Source organism: Choloepus didactylus, chromosome 8, assembly GCF_015220235.1.
Source record: "Choloepus didactylus isolate mChoDid1 chromosome 8, mChoDid1.pri, whole genome shotgun sequence".
Taxonomy (NCBI): domain Eukaryota; kingdom Metazoa; phylum Chordata; class Mammalia; order Pilosa; family Megalonychidae; genus Choloepus; species Choloepus didactylus.
Window position 1 is genome coordinate 60,838,264 of NC_051314.1, and position 20,485 is coordinate 60,858,748.

At 37.3% G+C, this 20,485-nt stretch overlaps 1 protein-coding gene and 1 pseudogene across 9 annotated transcripts in view; one reads left to right on the forward strand and one right to left on the reverse strand.

The window, feature by feature from the left end:
- The window catches only part of CNOT2 (CCR4-NOT transcription complex subunit 2), a 132,151-nt gene that overhangs the window by 87,177 nt on the left and 24,489 nt on the right, over nucleotides 1-20,485 (reverse strand). The gene's annotated exons all lie outside the window — the stretch shown is intronic.
- On the forward strand, nucleotides 15,712-15,922 carry LOC119542289 (annotated as a pseudogene).

Here is a 20,485-nt window from a genome sequence, read left to right on the forward strand (position 1 = left end):
GGCAAGATGGCAGACTGGTGAGCCGTATGTTTTAGTTACTCCTCCAGGAAAGTAGGTAGAAAGCCAGGAACTGCGTGGACTGGACACCACAGAGCAATCTGACTTTGGGCATACTTCATACAACACTCATGAAAACGTGGAACTGCTGAGATCAGCGAAATCTGTAAGTTTTTGCAGCCAGGGGACCCGCGCCCCTCCCTGCCAGGCTCAGTCCCGTGGGAGGAGGGGCTGTCAGCTCCAGGAAGGAGAAGGGAGAACTGCAGTGGCAGCTCTTATCGGAATCTCATTCTACTGATCCAAACTCCAACCATAGATAGACTGAGACCAGACACCAGAGAATCTGAGAGCAGCCAGCCCAGCAGAGAGGAGACAGGCACAGAGAAAAAAAACAACACGAAAAACTCCAAAATAAAAGTGGAGGATATTTGGAGTTCTGGTGAACATAGAAAGGGGAAGGGCCCTGAGGCGCATATGCAAATCCTGAAGAAAAGCTGATCTCTCTGCCCTGTGGACCTTTCCTTAATGGCCCTGGTTGCTTTGTCTCTTAGCATTTCAATAACCCATTAGATCTCTGAGGAGGGCACTTTTTTTTTTTTTTTTTTTTTTAATCCTTTTTTCTTTTTCTAAAACAATTACTCTAAGAAGCCCAATACAGAAAGCTTCAAAGACTTGCAATTTGGGCAGCTCAAGTCAAGAGCAGAACTAGGAGAGCTCTTAGACAAAACGCAATAATCCAGTGGCTGAGAAAATTCACTAAACACCACAACTTCCCAAGAAAAGGGGGGTGTCCGCTCACAGCCATCATCCTGGTGGACAGGAAACACTCCTGCCCATCGCCAGCCCCATAGCCCAGAACTGCCCCAGACAACCCAGTGTGACGAAGTGCTTCAAATAACAGGCACACTCCACAAAACTGGGCGTGGACATTAGCCTTCCCTGCAACCTCAGCTGATTGTCCCAGAGCTGGGAAGGTGGAGCAGTGTGAATTAACAAAGCCCCATTCAGCCATCATTTCAGCAGACTGGGAGCCTCCCTACACAGCCCAGCAGCCCAGAACTGCCCTGGGGGGACGGCACTCACCTGTGACATAGCACAGTCATCCCTCAACAGAGGACCCGGGGTGCACGGCCTGGAAGAGGGGCCCACTTGCAAGTCTCAGGAGCCATACGCCAATGCCAAGGACTTGTGGGTCAGTGGCAGAGACAATCTGTGGCAGGACTGAACTGAAGGATTAGACTATTGCAGCAGCTTTAAAACTCTAGGATCACCAGGGAGATTTGATTGTTAGAGCCACCCCCCCCCCGACTGCCCAGAAACACGCCCCATATACAGGGCAGGCAACACCAACTACACACGCAAGCTTGGTACACCAATTGGACCCCACAAGACTCACTCCCCCACTCACCAAAAAGGCTAAGCAGGGGAGAACTGGCTTGTGGAGAACAGGTGGCTCGTGGACGCCACCTGCTGGTTAGTTAGAGAAAGTGTACTCCACGAAGCTGTAGATCTGATAAATTAGAGATAAGGAATTCAGTTGGTCTACAAATCCTAAAAGAACCCTATCAAGTTCAGCAAATGCCACGAGGCCAAAAACAACAGAAAATTATACAGCATATGAAAAAACCAGACGATATGGATAACCCAAGCCCAAGCACCCAAATCAAAAGATCAGAAGAGACACAGCACCTAGAGCAGCTACTCAAAGAACTAAAGATGAACAATGAGACCATAGTACGGGAGACAAAGGAAATCAAGAAGACCCTAGAAGAGCATAAACAAGACATTGCAAGACTCAATAAAAACATGGATGACTTTATGGAAATTAAAGAAACTGTTGACCAAATTAAAAAGATTCTGGACACTCATAGTACAAGACTAGAGGAAGTTGAACAACGAATCAGTGACCTCGAAGATGACAGAATGGAAAATGAAAGCATAAAAGAAAGAATGGGAAAAAAATTGAAAAAAATCGAAATGGACCTCAGGGATATGATAGATTATATGAAACGTCCAAATATAAGACTCATTGGTGTCCCAGAAGGGGAAGAAAAGGGTAAAGGTCTAGGAAGAGTATTCAAAGAAATTGTTGGGGAAAACTTCCCAAATCTTCTAAACAACATAAATACACAAATCATAAATGCTCCGCGAACCCCAAATAGAATAAATCCAAATAAACCCACTCCGAGACATATACTGATCACACTGTCAAACATGGAAGAGAAGGAGCAAGTTCTGAAAGCAGCAAGAGAAAAGCAATTCACCACATACAAAGGAAACAGCATAAGACTAAGTAGTGACTACTCAGCAGCCACCATGGAGGCGAGAAGGCAGTGGCACGATATATTTAAAATTCTGAGTGAGAAAAATTTCCAGCCAAGAATACTTTATCCACCAAAGCTCTCCTTCAAATTTGAGGGAGAGCTTAAATTTTTCACAGACAAACAAATGCTGAGAGAATTTGCTAACAAGAGACCTGCCCTACTGGAGATACTAAAGGGAGCCCTACAGACAGAGAAACAAAGACAGGACAGAGAGACTTGGAGAAAGGTTCAGTACTAAAGAGATTCGGTATGGGTACAATAAAGGATATTAATAGACAGGGGAAAAATATGACAAACATAAACCAAAGGATAAGATGGCTGATTCAAGAAATGCCTTCACGGTTATAACGTTGAATGTAAATGGATTAAACTCCCCAATTAAAAGATATAGGTTTGCAGAATGGATCAAAAAAAATGAACCATCAATATGTTGCATACAAGAGACTCATCTTAGACACAGGGACACAAAGAAACTGAAAGTGAAAGGATGGAAAAAAATATTTCATGCAAGCTACAGCCAAAAGAAAGCAGGTGTAGCAATATTAATCTCAGATAAAATAGACTTCAAATGCAGGGATGTTTTGAGAGACAAAGAAGGCCACTACATACTAATAAAAGGGGAAATTCAGCAAGAAGAAACAACAATCGTAAAGGTCTATGCACCCAATCAAGGTGCCACAAAATACATGAGAGAAACACTGGCAAAACTAAAGGAAGCAATTGATGTTTCCACAATAATTGTGGGAGACTTCAACACATCACTCTCTCCTATAGATAGATCAACCAGACAGAAGACCAATAAGGAAATTGAAAACCTAAACAATCTGATAAATGAATTAGATTTAACAGACATATACAGGACATTACATCCCAAATCACCAGGATACACATACTTTTCTAGTGCTCATGGAACTTTCTCCAGAATAGATCATATGCTGGGACATAAAACAAGCCTCAATAAATTTAAAAAGATTGAAATTATTCAAAGCACATTCTCTGACCACAATGGAATACAATTAGAAGTCAATAACCATCAGAGACTTAGAAAATTCACAAATACCTGGAGGTTAAACAACACACTCCTAAACAATCAGTGGGTTAAAGAAGAAATAGCAAGAGAAATTGCTAAATATATAGAGAAGAATGAAAATGAGAACACAACATACCAAAACCTATGGGATGCAGCAAAAGCAGTGCTAAGGGGGAAATTTATAGCACTAAACGTATATATTAAGAAGGAAGAAAGAGCCAAAATCAAAGAACTAATGGATCAACTGAAGAAGCTAAAAAATGAACAGCAAACCAATCCTAAACCAAGTAGAAGAAAAGAAATAACAAGGATTAAAGCAGAAATAAATGACATAGAGAACAAAAAAACAATAGAGAGGATAAATATCACCAAAAGTTGGTTCTTTGAGAAGATCAACAAGATTGACAAAGACAGACAAAATCAAAAAGAGAGAAGACCCATATAAACAAAATAATGAATGAAAAAGGTGACAACTGCAGATCCTGAAGAAATTAAAAAAATTATAAGAGGATACTATGAACAACTGTATGGCAACAAACTGGATAATGTAGAGGAAATGGACAATTTCCTGGAAACATATGAACAACCTAGACTGACCAGAGAAGAAATAGAAGACCTCAACCAATCCAACACAAGCAAAGAGATCCAATCAGTCATCAAAAATCTTCCCACAAATAAATGCCCAGGGCCAGATGGCTTCACAGGGGAATTCTACCAAACTTTCCAGAAAGAACTGTCACCAATCTTACTCAAACTCTTTCAAAACATTGAAGAAAATGGAACACTACCTAACTCATTTTATGAAGCTAACATCAATCTAATACCAAAACCAGGCAAAGATGCTACAAAAAAGGAAAACTACCGGCCAATCTCCCTAATGAATATAGATGCAAAAATCCTCAACAAAATACTTGCAAATCGAATCCAAAGACACATTAAAAAAATCATACACCATGACCAAGTGGGGTTTATTCCAGGCATGCAAGGATGGTTCAACATAAGAAAATCAATCAATGTGTTACAACACATTAACAAGTCAAAAGGGAAAAATCAGTTGATCATCTCAATAGATGCTGAAAAAGCATTTGACAAAATCCAACATCCCTTTTTGATAAAAACACTTCAAAAGGTAGGAATTGAAGGAAACTTCCTCCACATGATAAAGAGCATATATGAAAAACCCACAGCCAGCATAGTACTCAATGGTGAGAGACTGAAAGCCTTCCCTCTAAGATCAGGAACAAGACAAGGATGCCCGCTGTCACCACTGTTATTCAACATTGTGCTGGAAGTGCTAGCCAGGGCAAACCGGCAAGACAAAGAAATAAAAGGCATCCAAATTGGAAAAGAAGAAGTAAAACTGTCATTGTTTGCAGATGATATGATCTTATATACAGAAAACCCTGAGAAATCGACGATACACCTACTAGAGCTAATAAACAAATTTAGCAAAGTAGCGGGATACAAGGTTAATGCACATAAGTCAGTAATGTTTCTATATGCTAGAAATGAACAAACTGAAGAGACACTCAAGAAAAAGATACCATTTTCAATAGCAACTAAAAAAATCAAGTACCTAGGAATAAACTTAACCAAAGATGTAAAAGACCTATACAAAGAAAACTACATAACTCTACTAAAAGAAATAGAAGGGGACCTTAAAAGATGGAAAAATATTCCATGTTCATGGATAGGAAGACTAAATGTCATTAAGATTTCAATTCTACCCAAACTCATCTACAGATTCAATGCAATCCCAATCAAAATTCCAACAACCTACTTTGCAGACTTGGAAAAGCTAGTTATCAAATTTATTTGGAAAGGGAAGATGCCTCGAATTGCTAAAGACACTCTAAAAAAGAAAAACGAAGTGGGAGGACTTACACTTCCTGACTTTGAAGCTTATTATAAAGCCACAGTTGCCAAAACAGCATGGTACTGGCACAAAGATAGATATATAGATCAATGGAATCGAATTGAGAATTCAGAGATAGACCCCAAGATCTATGGCCGACTGATCTTTGATAAGGCCCCCAAAGTCACTGAACTGAGTCATAATGGTCTTTTCAACAAATGGGCTTGGAGAGTTGGATATCCATATCCAAAAGAATGAAAGAGGACCCCTACCTCACCCCCTACACAAAAATTAACTCAAAATGGACAAAAGATCTCAATATAAAAGAAAGTACCATAAAACTCCTAGAAGATAATGTAGGAAAACATCTTCAAGACCTTGTATTAGGCGGCCACTTCCTAGACTTTACACCCAAAGCACAAGCAACAAAAGAGAAAATAGATAAATGGGAACTCCTCAAGCTTAGAAGTTTCTGCACCTCAAAGGAATTTCTCAAAAAGGTAAAGAGGCAGCCAACTCAATGGGAAAAAATTTTGGGAAACCATGTATCTGACAAAAGACTGATATCTTGCATATATAAAGAAATCCTACAACTCAATGACAGTAGTACAGTCGGCCCAATTATAAAATGGGCAAAAGATATGAAAAGACAGTTCGCTAAAGAGGAAATACAAACGGCCAAGAAACACATGAAAAAATGTTCAGCTTCACTAGCTATTAGAGAGATGCAAATTAAGACCACAATGAGATACCATCTAACACTGGTCAGAATGGCTGCCATTAAACAAACAGGAAACTACAAATGCTGGAGGGGATGTGGAGAATTTGGAACTCTTATTCACTGTTGGTGGGACTGTATAATGGTTCAGCCACTCTGGAAGTCAGTCTGGCAGTTCCTTAGAAAACTAGATATAGAGTTACCATTCGATCCAGCGATTGCACTTCTCGGTATATACCCGGAAGATCAGAAAGCAGTGACACGAACAGATATCTGCACGCCAATGTTCATAACAGCATTATTCACAATTGCCAAGAGATGGAAACAACCCAAATGTCCTTCAACAGATGAGTGGATAAATAAAATGTGGTATATACACGCGATGGAATACTACGCGGCAGTAAGAAGGAACGATCTCGTGAAACACATGACAACATGGATGAACCTTGAAGACATAATGCTGAGCGAAATAAGCCAGGCACAAAAAGAGAAATAGTATATGCTACCACTAATGTGAACTTTGAAAAATGTAAAACAAATGGCTTATAATGTAGAATGTAGGGGAACTAGCAATAGAGAGCAATTAAGGAAGGGGGAACAATAATCCAAGAAGAACAGATAAGCTATTTAACGTTCTGGGGATGCCCAGGAATGACTATGGTCTGTTAATTTCTGATGGATATAGTAGGAGCAAGTTCACAGAAATGTTGCTATATTAGGTAACTTTCTTGGGGTAAAGTAGGAACATGTTGGAAGTTAAGCAGTTATCTTAGGTTAGTTGTCTTTTTCTTACTCCCTTGTTATGGTCTCTTTGAAATGTTCTTTTATTGTATGTTTGTTTTCTTTTTAACTTTTTTTTCATACAGTTGATTTAAAAAAGAAGGGAAAGTTAAAAAAAAAAAAAAAGAAAGAAAAACAAGGAAAAAGAAAAGATGTAGTGCCCCCTTGAGGAGCCTGTGGAGAATGCAGGGGTATTCGCCTACCCCACCTCCATGGTTGCTAACTTGACCACAGACATAGGGGGACTGGTGGTTTGATGGGTTGAGCCCTCTACCACAGGTTTTACCCTTGGGAAGACGGTTGCTGCAAAGGAGAGGCTAGGCCTCCCTATGGTTGTGCCTAAGAGCCTCCTCCCGAATGCCTCTTTGTTGCTCAGATGTGGCCCTGTCTCTCTAGCTAAGCCAACTTGAAAGGTGAAATCACTGCCCTCCCCCCTACGTGGGATCAGACACCCAGGGGAGTGAATCTCCCTGGCAACGTGGAATATGACTCCCGGGGAGGAATGTAGACCTGGCATCGTGGGACGGAGAACATCTTCTTGACCAAAAGGGGGATGTGAAAGGAAATGAAATAAGCTTCAGTGGCAGAGAGAATCCAAAAGGAGCCGAGAGGTCACTCTGGTGGGCAATCTTATGCACACTTTAGACAACCCTTTTTAGGTTCTAAAGAATTGGGGTAGCTGGTGGTGGATACCTGAAACTATCAAACTACAACCCAGAACCCATGAATCTCGAAGACAGTTGTATAAAAATGTAGCTTATGAGGGGTGACAATGGGATTGGGAAAGCCATAAGGACCACACTCCACTTTGTCTAGTTTATGGATGGATGAGTAGAAAAATAGGGGAAGGAAACAAACAGACAAAGGTACCCAGTGTTGTTTTTTACTTCAATTGCTCTTTTTCACTCTAATTATTATTCTTGTCATTTTTGTGTGTGTGCTAATGAAGGTGTCCGGGATTGATTTGGGTGATGAATGTACCACTATGTAATGGTACTGTGAACAATCGAAAGCACGATTTGTTTTGTATGACTGCGTGGTATGTGAATATATCTCAATAAAATGAAGATTAAAAAAAAAAAAAAGAACCATGCTGAATGGATGGGGCCACGCCTCCATGGAAACAACCTAATCCAAAGATTCCAACCTAATCAACATTAATACATCTGCCCCCACAAGACTGCGTTTGGGGGGACATAATACATCCAAACCAGCACAGTATGATAGACCAGGAGTGGGCAAAACTATTTAAAAAATAGTAAATAATCAACTCTGTGCTGTAGCACAAAACCATCGTAGACAGTATACAAACTAAAGCATGTGGCTGTGTTCCAACAAAACTTTATTCACAAAAGCAGGCAGCAGACCAGTTTGGGCCCACTGTCTTAGTGTTCTTTAAAACATGCATGACAGGTTAAAGAAAAAAAATACACCGCTTTCTGAAGGGGCATTTGAAATACTGTAACTATAATACACATGACTACTACAACATAAAGGGGAGGAAGTAAAAACTATATGGTGTGAAAGTTTCCACATTCCACTTGAAGAGGTAAATTTAAAGAAGAGCAAATTATGAAAAGTAATCTGTACACCTGGGCCAGTTCGTATATATTATGTTCCCCAGAAAAAGCCATATTCTTCAATGAAATCTTGTGGGGGCAGACTGATTAATCTTTTTGATTAGGGTATGACCTCTTGATTGAATGTTTCCATGGAGATTTGGCCCCTCCCGTTCAGGATGGGTCTTGATTAGTTTACTGAAGTACTTTAAAAAGAGCTCCAGGCCCAGATTCTGTCTGACGTTCAGAGATGCTTGGAGATGTGGAAAGAAGAACGCCTGGAGATACTAAGCTAAGACAAACCCAGAGACATTTTAGAGAAAGCAATTTTGAAAAGCAACCCGGGAGCAAAGGACAGCAGACACCAGTCACATGCCTTCCCAGCTGACAGAGGTGTTCTGGACACCAGTGGCCATCCTTCAGTGAAGGTATCATCCTGTTGATGTCTTAGTTTGGACTTGGACATTTTTATGGCCTTAGGATGTAAATTTGTAACCAAATAAACCCCCTTTATAAAATCCAATCCATTTCTGGTATTTTGCATAACGGCAGCATTAGCAAACCAGAACAGCAGCAATCAGTAAAAAACTATACAATGTAATATACTGAAAACAACAGGTAAGTTAAAACAATTCAGTAAAAAGCAGTCAGATAATTCAAAAGACAGGAAGAATCAGGAGGAAAAGGAAATAAAAAAATCAAATGACTGACCTAAACCCAAATATATTAACAATTACATTAAATGTAAATGGGTCAAACACCAAATAAAAGGTGGATATTATGAAAATAGTTTAGAAAATACTATATGCTAGCTACATGAAACACTTTAAATATAATGAGGTAAGTAGGCAAAAGATGCAAAAAGATATAAATGAAAGAAAGCTGGAATGGTTACTTAAAATCAGAAAAAGTAGACTTCAGAGCAAAAAACTTAAAAATCACCACAGACAAAGAGAAATGTTATGTGATAAAAGGGCCCAATTCACCAAGAAGACATAACACTACTAAACCTGCATGCACTCAAAATAGAGCCTCAAGATAAAAAACCAAACAGAACTTCAAAGTAAATAAAAATCTGACAGGACCTGAAAAAAAAAAAAAAACAAATCCCCAATTTCATTTGGAGACTTCAATACTCCTTGCTGAATAACAATAGAACAAGTGGACAAAAAGGCAACAAGGATACAGAAGAACATCAACCAACTGGGTCCAGCTGACATTTATAGAATACCATCCCCAAACAACAATACATTAAAAATACTTTTCAAATGAGGATGAAGCATTTATCAAAATAAACCACGTGAAAGGTCATAAAAAAATCAAATTTGAAAGAAAAGAACTCATACAAAATATGTCCACTGACTTAAATGGAATCACACCAAAAACTGATGTGAGACAGTTAACTGGAAAATCACCAAATACGTGAAAATTAAACCACACTTCTAAATTAACCATGGGTCAAAGAGGTGGTATCAAGGGAAATTAGAAAATATTTTTAACTCATTGGAAATGAAAGTGAAACATAATTTGTGAGATGCAGCTAAGGCAGTATGCAAGGGGAAATTTATAGCTTTAAGTACTTCTATTTAAAAAGAAGAAAGATCTCAAGTCAAAACATCTAAGCTTAGATCTACAAACTCTATAAAATAAGGGCAAAAGAAATCTAACGCAAGCAAGACGGAAATAATGAAGAGGAAAAAAGCAATGAAACAAAACAAAAACTGTAAAGGAAAAAAAATGGTGAAAAAATCTGGTTCTTTAAAAAACAATGATAAAAATGATACACCTCTAGGCAGACTGAGAAAAAAAAGGAGATGTCATGAATTGCCAATATCGGAAATAAAAGGGGGTACTACCAATACAGAATCCAGAGACATTAAAGTAATATCTGAACAACTCCATGCACTCAAATTTGACAACTTATATGGAATGAAGAACCTATTCCTTAAAAACTCCAGACTACCAAAACTCACCCAGGAATAATAAACAGACAACACAAACAGTCTTATATCTATAGAAAAAAATGAATTCACAGTTAAGAAAACATCCAGGCCCGGATAGTTACACCATGATATTTATTATTATTTTCATTAAATACTTACTTTTGTATTTAAAAATAGAACAGTGTCTTCCAGAAAATAGAACATAAGGGAATAATAGCCATGTCATTTCAATGAAGAAAACATTACTCTGATAGCAAAATCGAATCAATGTTAAAAAAAGAAAAAAAGCCTAAAGATCTACATTCCTCATGAATATACATGCAAATCCTCAAAAAATATTAGCAAATCAAGTTCAACAAAATGCCCAAAGATTAATACACGATGAACAAGTGAGTTTTATCCTGGGAATACAAGGATGACTCAATGTTCAAAATCCAACGAATGAAACAACCATTATTGAAGAAAGTTACTTAAAGAAATTTAATTCTCTGGGAACTGCTCTAAATAAAACAAATTAAAAAATTATTTTTAAGAAAATCTACTAAATCGCAGTAAGAAAAGCAAGAGTCTATTGCACTTGAGCCACAACTGCTCCTTCCCTACCTGTGGCAGCTCAGTATAATGGAAGCTCAACTCCCAGGAGATGGGGTCAAGACGTTAGCGCTCCCTCTCCTCCCCAGCACCCAGAAAAAGACTACGTCATCTCCCTGGGATGGGAGGGCTACCAACATTTCCTTTAAACCCCAGTTCAGTGCTGCAGAGACTAAATTCCAGGTAAGTAATGCCAAAAAGCCAAAAACTTTCTCCACCAACCCTCAAATCACAGGGCAAAGTCTCTGCCTGAGGTGAAACAGGCCTAGAATATTGGGGTCCTATTCACCCTAAACCCAACTAACTCATAGGGTGATAGTTCCACTCATACAGCGAGGCAAGGCAAAAGGACCAGAGGCTTCCAACTCTACAGAACCCAGTGTAATGTAGATATACAAATAACCAATAAGCACATGAAAAGATGGTCAACATATTTAGTCATTAGGAAAATGCAAATCAAATCCACAATGAGATACCAAGTCACACCCACTAGAGTGACTACTAAGGAAAAAAAAAAAAGTAAGTGTTGGTGAGGATGGAAAAATTCGAACTCCTGTGCAGTGCCAGTGGGAATATAAAATGGTGAAGCCCCTGTGGAAAACAAACTGGCAGTTCCTAGAAAAGTTAAACCTAGAATTATCATATGACCTGGCAATTCCAATCTTAGGTATATACCCCAAAGAAATGAAAGCATGGACTCAGATACTCGTACACCAATGTTCATGGAAGCACTATTCACAATAGCCAAAAGATGTAAACAACCCAAGGATCCATTAACAGATAAACAGATAAACAAAATATGGTACATACATACAATGAGATTTATTCAGCCATAAAAAAGGAATGATGTTCTGATATATACTACAACAAAGATGAACCTACAGTGAAATCAGCCAAAAAAAAAAGGACAAATATTGTACGATTCTACTTATATGAAATTTCTAGAATAAGCAAGCTCATAGACAGAAAGTAAACTGAAGCTTATAAGGATCCAGGAAGGAGGAAGGGAGAGTCACTGCTTAACAGGTACAGAATTTCTATTTTGGGTGATGAAAAAGTTTTGGTAATGCATGGTCATGGTAGCACAACAATGTAAATGCAATCAATGCCACTGAATGGTTAAAATGCAAACTTTATGATACAGATCAACAATAAAAATAAATTAATGCCCTGCAAAGGGATCCAAATTTAATTGGATCAGACTGTAGTGTGATTTAAGCCCCCAGGGAATTACTGTAAATAACAGCAGTCACCAGCAATTAGTAGAGACTAACACTTGGATATGCCGCCAATAGAAGCTGTCAGCTTAGCAGAGAGATCAGGGAAAGAGACAGAGACAGCCCTGCTAAACCACTGTTAAGTCAGAGTGACTGTGCACATGCCCCAAACTGCACCCTCTGAGAATGCTTCACATTTGCAGAGGAAATAGAAGTCACTAAAACAGCCATGCCATCTCATTAAATAAATAAAACAAGACCCAGAATAGAAGGGCTCAATGACCAGAGTTGCTACGATGTATTATCTAAAATGTCCAGTTTTCTGGAAAAAAATTACGAGACATGCAAAAACACAAAGCAGTGATCCATACCATATGTAAGACAAAGAGCAGGCAAAAGAAGCTGCATGTAATAGGGCAATGATGACACATTTACAGACTTCAAAACAGCCTTGATGAATATGTTTAAGAATTTAAGGAAATCATGCTTAAAGAAGGATAAAATGACAATTCTCATCAAACCAAGAATATTTATAACAGCTATAAGAACCAAATGCATATCAGAGAGTTGGCCAACAAGAAACAAATGAGAAATTCACTACAGAGGCTCAATATTAGATATGAAATGTGAAAAGAGTCAACAAACTTTAAGATGACTAATAGAGATTACACAATCTGAAGAACAGAGAAAAATAAATGAAGAAAAATGAAAGAACTGTGGCACGTGATTAAGCACACTTATATATGTGTAATGGATATATGAAAAGGAGGGGGGGAGATAGGAAGAGAGGAATATTTGAGGAAATAATGCCTGAAAATGTCCCAAATTTGATGAAAATCATTAATTGACACACACAAGAAGCTCAATGAACTCCAAGTAGTTAGTAAACCCACAGATTCATGTCAAGACACAGCATAGTAAAAAATGATGAAAAAACAAAGACAAACAGAAATTATTGAAAGCAGCAAAAGAAAAACACTGTCACGTACAAGCAACCCTCCAGTAAGAATTACAGCAGACCTCTGGTCACAAACAATGGAGGCCAGAAAATAATGGGATGACATATTCGAAGCACTAAAAGAAAAAAACCTGTTAATGGAAATAAAGGCAAAATAAAGAAACTCACAGGTAAACAAAAACTGAGAGAATGTTTTGCTAGCAGTCCTACCACATAAGATATAATAAAGGAAGTTCTCCAGGCTGAAAGTAAAGTAATGCCAGAAAGTAATTCAAATCCACATGAAAAACAATACTAGCAAAAATAATTATGTACTTAAAAAAGACAATATAAGTACATGTTTTTTCTCCTTTTTCCTCTTTACTGATGTAAAAAGAAGCCATACAAAACAATACATAAATACTTATATTATTATGCCTTTAACAAACAGAAAGGTAAAATATTTGACAAGACAAAGGAAGTGGATGAGAGCAAAGTTGCACTAGAGAAAAGAAATAAGACAGTGTCTTAGTTTGCCTGAGCTGCTATCTCGACTATTACACAACGGGTTGGCTCTAACAATAGGAATTTACTGGCCCATGGTTTTGAGGCTAGGACAAGTGCAAAATCAAGATATCAGCAAGGCTTGCTTTCTTCCCAAAGACCTCAGCCTTCTGGTATCGGCTCCCCACACTCTTTCAGGTTCCTTGCTTTCCCGTAAAAATGGCAACGTCCTCTCCTTTCTGGCTTCTGTGATTTCCAGGCTCTCCTTATAAAGCCTTCAGTAATCTGGATTAAGATCCATTCTCATTTCACTGGCCACACTAAACTGCTAGGTACTATTTACAATGGTTCATGCCCACAGGGATGCAGATTAAGACTGAGAACATGTGTTTGTAGAAGTACATGACTCAACTTACCGTACATACCATGGTAACTATCCTCCACAGGAACAAATGGGAGAATTACAAATGTCAACTAAGTTTAATTCAACAAACTGTTAATACACATTTTCTCTTCTTTCTTCTCTCAGTTTCCTTAAATGACATACAGTAATATGAAGTAATACTATGAGTGCACTGTTGGGTTTGTGAAATATATAGATATAATATGTATAACAAGAGTAGCAACATAAAGGGAAAGGGGGAATAGAGATATCTAGGAGTAGTGTTTATCTCACTGGAATAAATATTAAGATTAAGCCTGGAGTAGATTCTGATAAGTTAAGATACATACATAGCAGGCCCTATGACAACAACTAAGAAAATAATCCAAAGTAATATAGAAGTATAGCATTAAAAGAATCAAAACATTACACAAGGAAAAAAAATCATTGAAAACAGAAGAAAGTAATTAAAGGGACTAGAAGAACAAAAAAGAAATGAGACAGAAACCAAAAAGTAAAATGGCAGACATAAACACAGCTGTATCAGTAACAAAGATAAACATAAATGGATTAAAGATTCCAATCAAAAGGCAGATAATGTCAGACTGACTAAAAGGAGAAAAGTTCCACCTATATGCTGCCTAGAGGAGTTACACTTTAAAGAGGTGAATAGGTTGAAAGTAAAAGAATGGAAAAATATACATCATGAAAACAAAGTGGTTTTACTAACAGACAAAATAAGACTTGAAGACAAAAATATTACTAGATATACATTTTATTATGAAAAATGGGTTCATCCATAAGGAAAATATAATAACTACAAACATTTATACACCTAATCACAAAGTCCCAAACTATAGGAAGGAAAAGCTGAGAGATGTGAAAACGCAAATAGGCAATTCAAAAATAACAGCTGGAAATTTCAATACTCTACTTTCAGTACTGAGTAGAACTATGCAGGTGGTCAATAAGGAAATACGGACTTGAACAACACTATAAGCGAAGTAGAGCTAACAGACAGCTATAATATATTCTACCCCAAAATAGCAGAATACATCTTCAATATTAAGAAACAGAAAATAGAAAAACAACAAAGAAGGCAACAAAATCCAAACTTGGTTATTTGAAAAGATCAATAAAAATGACAAACCCTTTGCCAAAATTGCCAAGAAAAAAGGAGAAGAATCAAATTACTAAAGTCGGGAATAAAACAGTACACATTACTATCAACTTTGCAAATGTAGAAAGGAGTATAAAGGAATACTATGAATAATCACATGCTGACAAATTAAATAACTTAGATGAAATGCACAAATTCTTAGAAATATACAAATTGCCAGAACTGACTCAAGATAAAAGAAAATCTGAATAGACCTACAATAAGCAAAGAGACCGAATCAGTAATTTAAATTATAACTACTAAATTAGTAATTTCCCATATAAAAAAGCCCAGGCCCAGATGGTGTCTTCACTGAATTTTCCCAAACATTGAACTAAGAATTAACATCAATTCTTCACATACTCTTCCAAAATAAAGTAGATGGAACACTCCTCAACTCATTCTATAAATCCAGTATTGCCCTGATAATAAAACCAGAAATAGATACAACAGGAAAAAAAAAACACCACAGACTAATATATTTTATGAAAACAGACACAAAAGTCCTTAACAAACTGTAAAAAAGGATTATATACCAGGACCAAGTGAAATTTATCCCAGAAATGAAAGATAGGTTCAACATAGAAAAATCCAACAATGTAATAAACTGTATTACTAGAATAATGGACAAAAACCACATGATCTCAATATTGATACAGGGAAAAAAAAAAAAAAACGAAATCCTACAGCCCGGGAGCCCAGTGCAGCCACTGCCATGTCTTCTGGGGCCAGCATGAACACTCTGCAGCTCCTGATGGAGCAGCTCAACCTGGAGGGCAGGATGGAGAGGATCAAGGGTTTGTCAGGCAGCTGCAGAGCTTCAACAGTACTGCGTGCAGAAGAAAGCCTGCAAGGATGGCCTGCTGGACAGGATGCCAGCCAAGAGCAACCTCTTCTGGGAGCCCAGATTATGCACTTTACTCTGAAGACCGTAGGGAAGAAGTTCATTGAGTTATGCCTTCAAGTACAAACTGAACATCTGTCTCCAAGTTTCAAGAAAACTCTTTTCTCTAGCCAAACAATTTTTAGATATTTGAAACCTTTCCCGTGGCCTGGTCCTATAGCCAAAATTCTACAGAAATGGATGCGTTTCTGCTCAAATAAGGGAAGAGTAGATCTTTTAAATAATAATGACCTGGTTCTTTTGGTGAAGTGCTTTATACTTAAACACAAATCCTATCACCAAATATACCAAAATACATCTCTTTCATAAGTGAATTACCAGTGTTTCTGTACCTGGAATACCACGTGTATTCTATTTACTGGATGTTTACATTTTAGGAAGGAAAACATTTTTGTTTCTTAAAAATTGAATACTTGCAATTTGTTGTTCCTAAGATTTTTATACTGTAACAAATTTTGTTCTTATCTCATAAATTTAGTTTCTACATGAAGATAACCAACTATAAAACTGAGGGGAAGAAAAGCTTTACCAATCAAATGATGTCTTGATTTTTCTAAACGAGAACGTTTTATTTTTAAACACTTAACATGGGAACTGTTTCTAGCAAACTTTTTTGAGAAAGATTAATGTGGTATTATGCATGAAGTTGCCTCATCCTGTGTATGAAGCAGATCTGATCTTTGTCTTAAGTTCCTCTATTTTATGATTGTGCTTTAACAAATACTACAATATTTCATGTATTTAATAAATGTTTAAAATGTAACCTATATTCAAATGGTTAAAAACAAAGCAATGTGAAAATATACCCTCAAAGAATTCGTAAAGTCGCAATGTTTTATTTTGATGATGTGCCTCCAGTTTGATTTGGGACACTTTTTTAAAGGATACTTTACTTACATTTGTAATTATCTCTGAAGAGTTTGGAAATAAAATTTCTACTTACTTCATTATTTTCTATGGCAAGAAAATTTTGTTTTAAGGCTTCATGGATTTTTGTTTGCTTGTGAGACCGAGTGCTGGAAGTGGGGAGTGAAATTTTTGTTTTTTAAATCTATGTAGAATTGTGTAAATGCCACTGATTGTATACTGTGGTTGGATTGCATGGTGTGTGAATATATCTCAATAAAATTGCATTTAAAAAATTTTTTAAAAATCCAAAGCCTTTCATAAGACTCAACAAATTAGCAATACAAGGGAAATTCCTCAACCTAAAAAAAGATCATCTATGGAAATACACAGGTAACATCGTATATAATGGTGAAACACAATGTTTTCCCCCAAGATGAGGAATAAGAAAAGGTTGTCTACTTTCACTGCTTTTACTCAACATTATACTGAACATTCTAGCCAGGACAATTAGCACAGACAACAAAATAACAAGCATCCAGACTGGAAACATGGAAGTAAAACTATCTCTATTTGCAGGTGACGTGATCTCATACATAGAAAATCCAGGGGAAGCCACTAAAAAATTATTAAAACTAATAAATTAATTCAGCAAGTTTGCAGGGTATGAATATACAAAAAAATTATTACTTCTATAAACAAAAATTAAGAGAACAACTTAATTTATAATAGCACCAAAGACAATAAAACACTTAGAGGTGTTTATTAAAGTTTAGTAAAAGAAGTGCAAAAATTATACTCTTAAATCTACAAAAAAACTGTTGAAAGAAATTAAAAAACTAAATAAATAGAAAGACATCCTGTATTCATAGATCAGAAGAAATCTTTAAAGATAGCAATACTTTCCAAATTGATCTACAAATTCAACAAAATCCCTACCAAAATTCCACCTGGCATCTTTGTAGGAATCCACAAATTAATCTTAAAATTCATATGGAAATCCAAAGGTATTCCGAAAACCCAATTCAATCTTGGAAAAGAATGAGCTGAAAGACTCACACTTCCCAATTTCAAAACTTCACAATGTAATCAAGAGTGTGTTCCTGGCATGGAGCTAGGCATAGAGACCAATGGAATAGAATTCAAAGTCCAGAAATAAGCCCGCACATTTATAGTCAATTTTTTTTTTCAACAAGGATGCCAAAAAATTCAATGGGGAAAGAATAGCCTTTTCAATATAAATGGTGCTTGGACAGTTGGATATCCACATGCAAAAGATTAAAGCTAGACCACTTACTTACACCATATACAAAAAGTTAACAAATGGCCATAAACACAAATATAAGAGCTAAAGCTGTAACACTCTTGGAGGAAAACCCTAGGCATAAACTTTGTGACCTTGGGTTAGGCAAAGCCATCTTAAACATGATTGCAAGAGCACAAGCAACTAAAAATACATAAGCCTTCATCAGAATTTAAAACTTCCGTGCTGCAAATGATACTGTCAAAAGAGTGGAAAGACAACCCATAAAATGAAAGAAAATATTTGAAAATCATATATCTGATTAGGGATTTTTATCTAGAATATACAATGTCTACAATTCAACAATAAAAAGACAAACCAATTTAAAAATAGCAAAAGGCTCTAAACAGACATTTCTCCAAAGAAGATATATACAAATGACCAATAAGCACATGAAACTGTACTTAAAATCATTACTCATAATGACATACCATTTCACACCTACTAGGACGGCTAAAATAAAAAAGAAAAACAATATAAGTTATGGTCAGGATGTGAAAAAATTGGAACCCTCTCACACTGCTGATGGGAATATAAAATGTTGCAGAAAACAGTCCGGCAGTTCTTCAAAAGTTTAAACAGAATTCCAACACTATCGCCCAGTTTCACTCCTAAGTATATACCCTACAGAAATGAAAATGTGTATACACAAAAACCTGGACACAAATATTAATAACAGCCAAAAAATGGAAGTAATCCAAATGTCCATACACTAATAAATGGGTAAATAAAATGTGATACATCCACAATGGAATTATCTACCATATAAAGGAATGAGATGTGTTACATGCTTCAACATGGATGATTTTTGAAAACACTATGCTGAGTGAAAGAAAACAGCCACAAAAGCCCACGTATTGCATTTATATGAAATCTGCCGGACAGACAAACATATAGAGACAGAAGGTAGATTCATGGTTGCCTACAGCTGGGGTGAGGGCCTGGGAGGAAATGTGGAGGGATTACTAATGGTTAGGGGTTTTATTTGGGGTGATGAAAATGTTCTCAAATTGATTGTGGGGATGGCTGCACAGTTCTGTGACATATTAAAGACCAATTCAATTTTGTACATTTTTAATGGACAAATTTCATGACATGTGAATTATAATTCTATAAAGCTGTCACAAAACAACATGTCAATCAAGTAACCCACCATATTAAATTAAAGAAAAACCAAGTGATCTTATCAAGTGATACAGAAAAATTTGACAAAATTCAACACGCACTCATGTTGCTGAGGAGGTAGAATGGTGTAGCCTATCTGGAGGACAGTGTGGTGTGCCACAAGAAGCTAAGTATGTGGGTGCCATAAGGTCCTGCAACCTCATTACAGGGTATGTAGTAGGAAGACGTGAGAGAAGGGACATGAATGGACATTTGCACACTGGTGTTTATGGAGGCAGTATTCAAGATTTGCAATGGGTGGAGGTGGCCTAAGGGTACATCAGCTGATGAACAGAATGGTGAACCGTGGTGTATGCAAACAATGGAATACTGAGCAACTGTGAGAAGGAGTGAAGCTGTGAGACACTCAATGAGGTGAATGGATCCTGTAGACAGCATTTTGAGTGAAGTAGGCCAGAAAGGAGAGGACAAACATTGTAACACCACACCAATATGGACTAACTACAATGCATAAACTCAGAATTGAATCTTACAGCACAGCTTATCAGGGGAATGCTTACTGTAATGGTCCCTGGATTGTAAGCTCTTACAGCAGTCACATCTATTCCTGAATTGTAATGGCCAGCTCCAAAGTCTGAGATGCTGACCCCTTTGTGTATAACCTGATCAGTCTCTGGAACTTTGGGTATCTGTGTGACACCTGAAACTAAGAGCTAGAGCTCCACAGATATGAATGTCAGTATTAGCACATACAGCAACTGTTAATAAAGCTGAAAAAAATTCCAGTCTTCAATCAGAGATAGGAATGAATCAGATCTGGTTAGGAGTAAGGCAAATCAGGCCAAAGGGCAAAGGATGATACTGCTTGTGTTTTAAAACTTCAACTTCTGTGTGAGACCAATGGAAGAGATGTTTATTTGGTGCAGGATATATATCTTCTACAGCACACCAAATAATTTAAGTTGTACAGTCAGTTTATTCAACCACCATAATTACACAAAACTTTGAAAAGGAAGTGAGATCTGGTAGATGTGTACAGGTTAGTGTGAAATAGCAATACATTCCAAAGTAATCTGGGCAGATATTAAAAACACATATGCAGGGAGGCGGGGCAAGATGGCAGACTGGTGAGCTGTATGTTTTAGTTACTCCTCCAGGAAAGTAGGCAGAAAGCCAGGAACTGCGTGGACTGGACACCACAGAGCAATCTGACTTTGGGCATACTTCGTACAACACTCATGAAAATGTGGAACTGCTGAGATCAGCGAAATCTGTAAGTTTTTGCGGCCAGGGGACCCGCGCCCCTCCCTG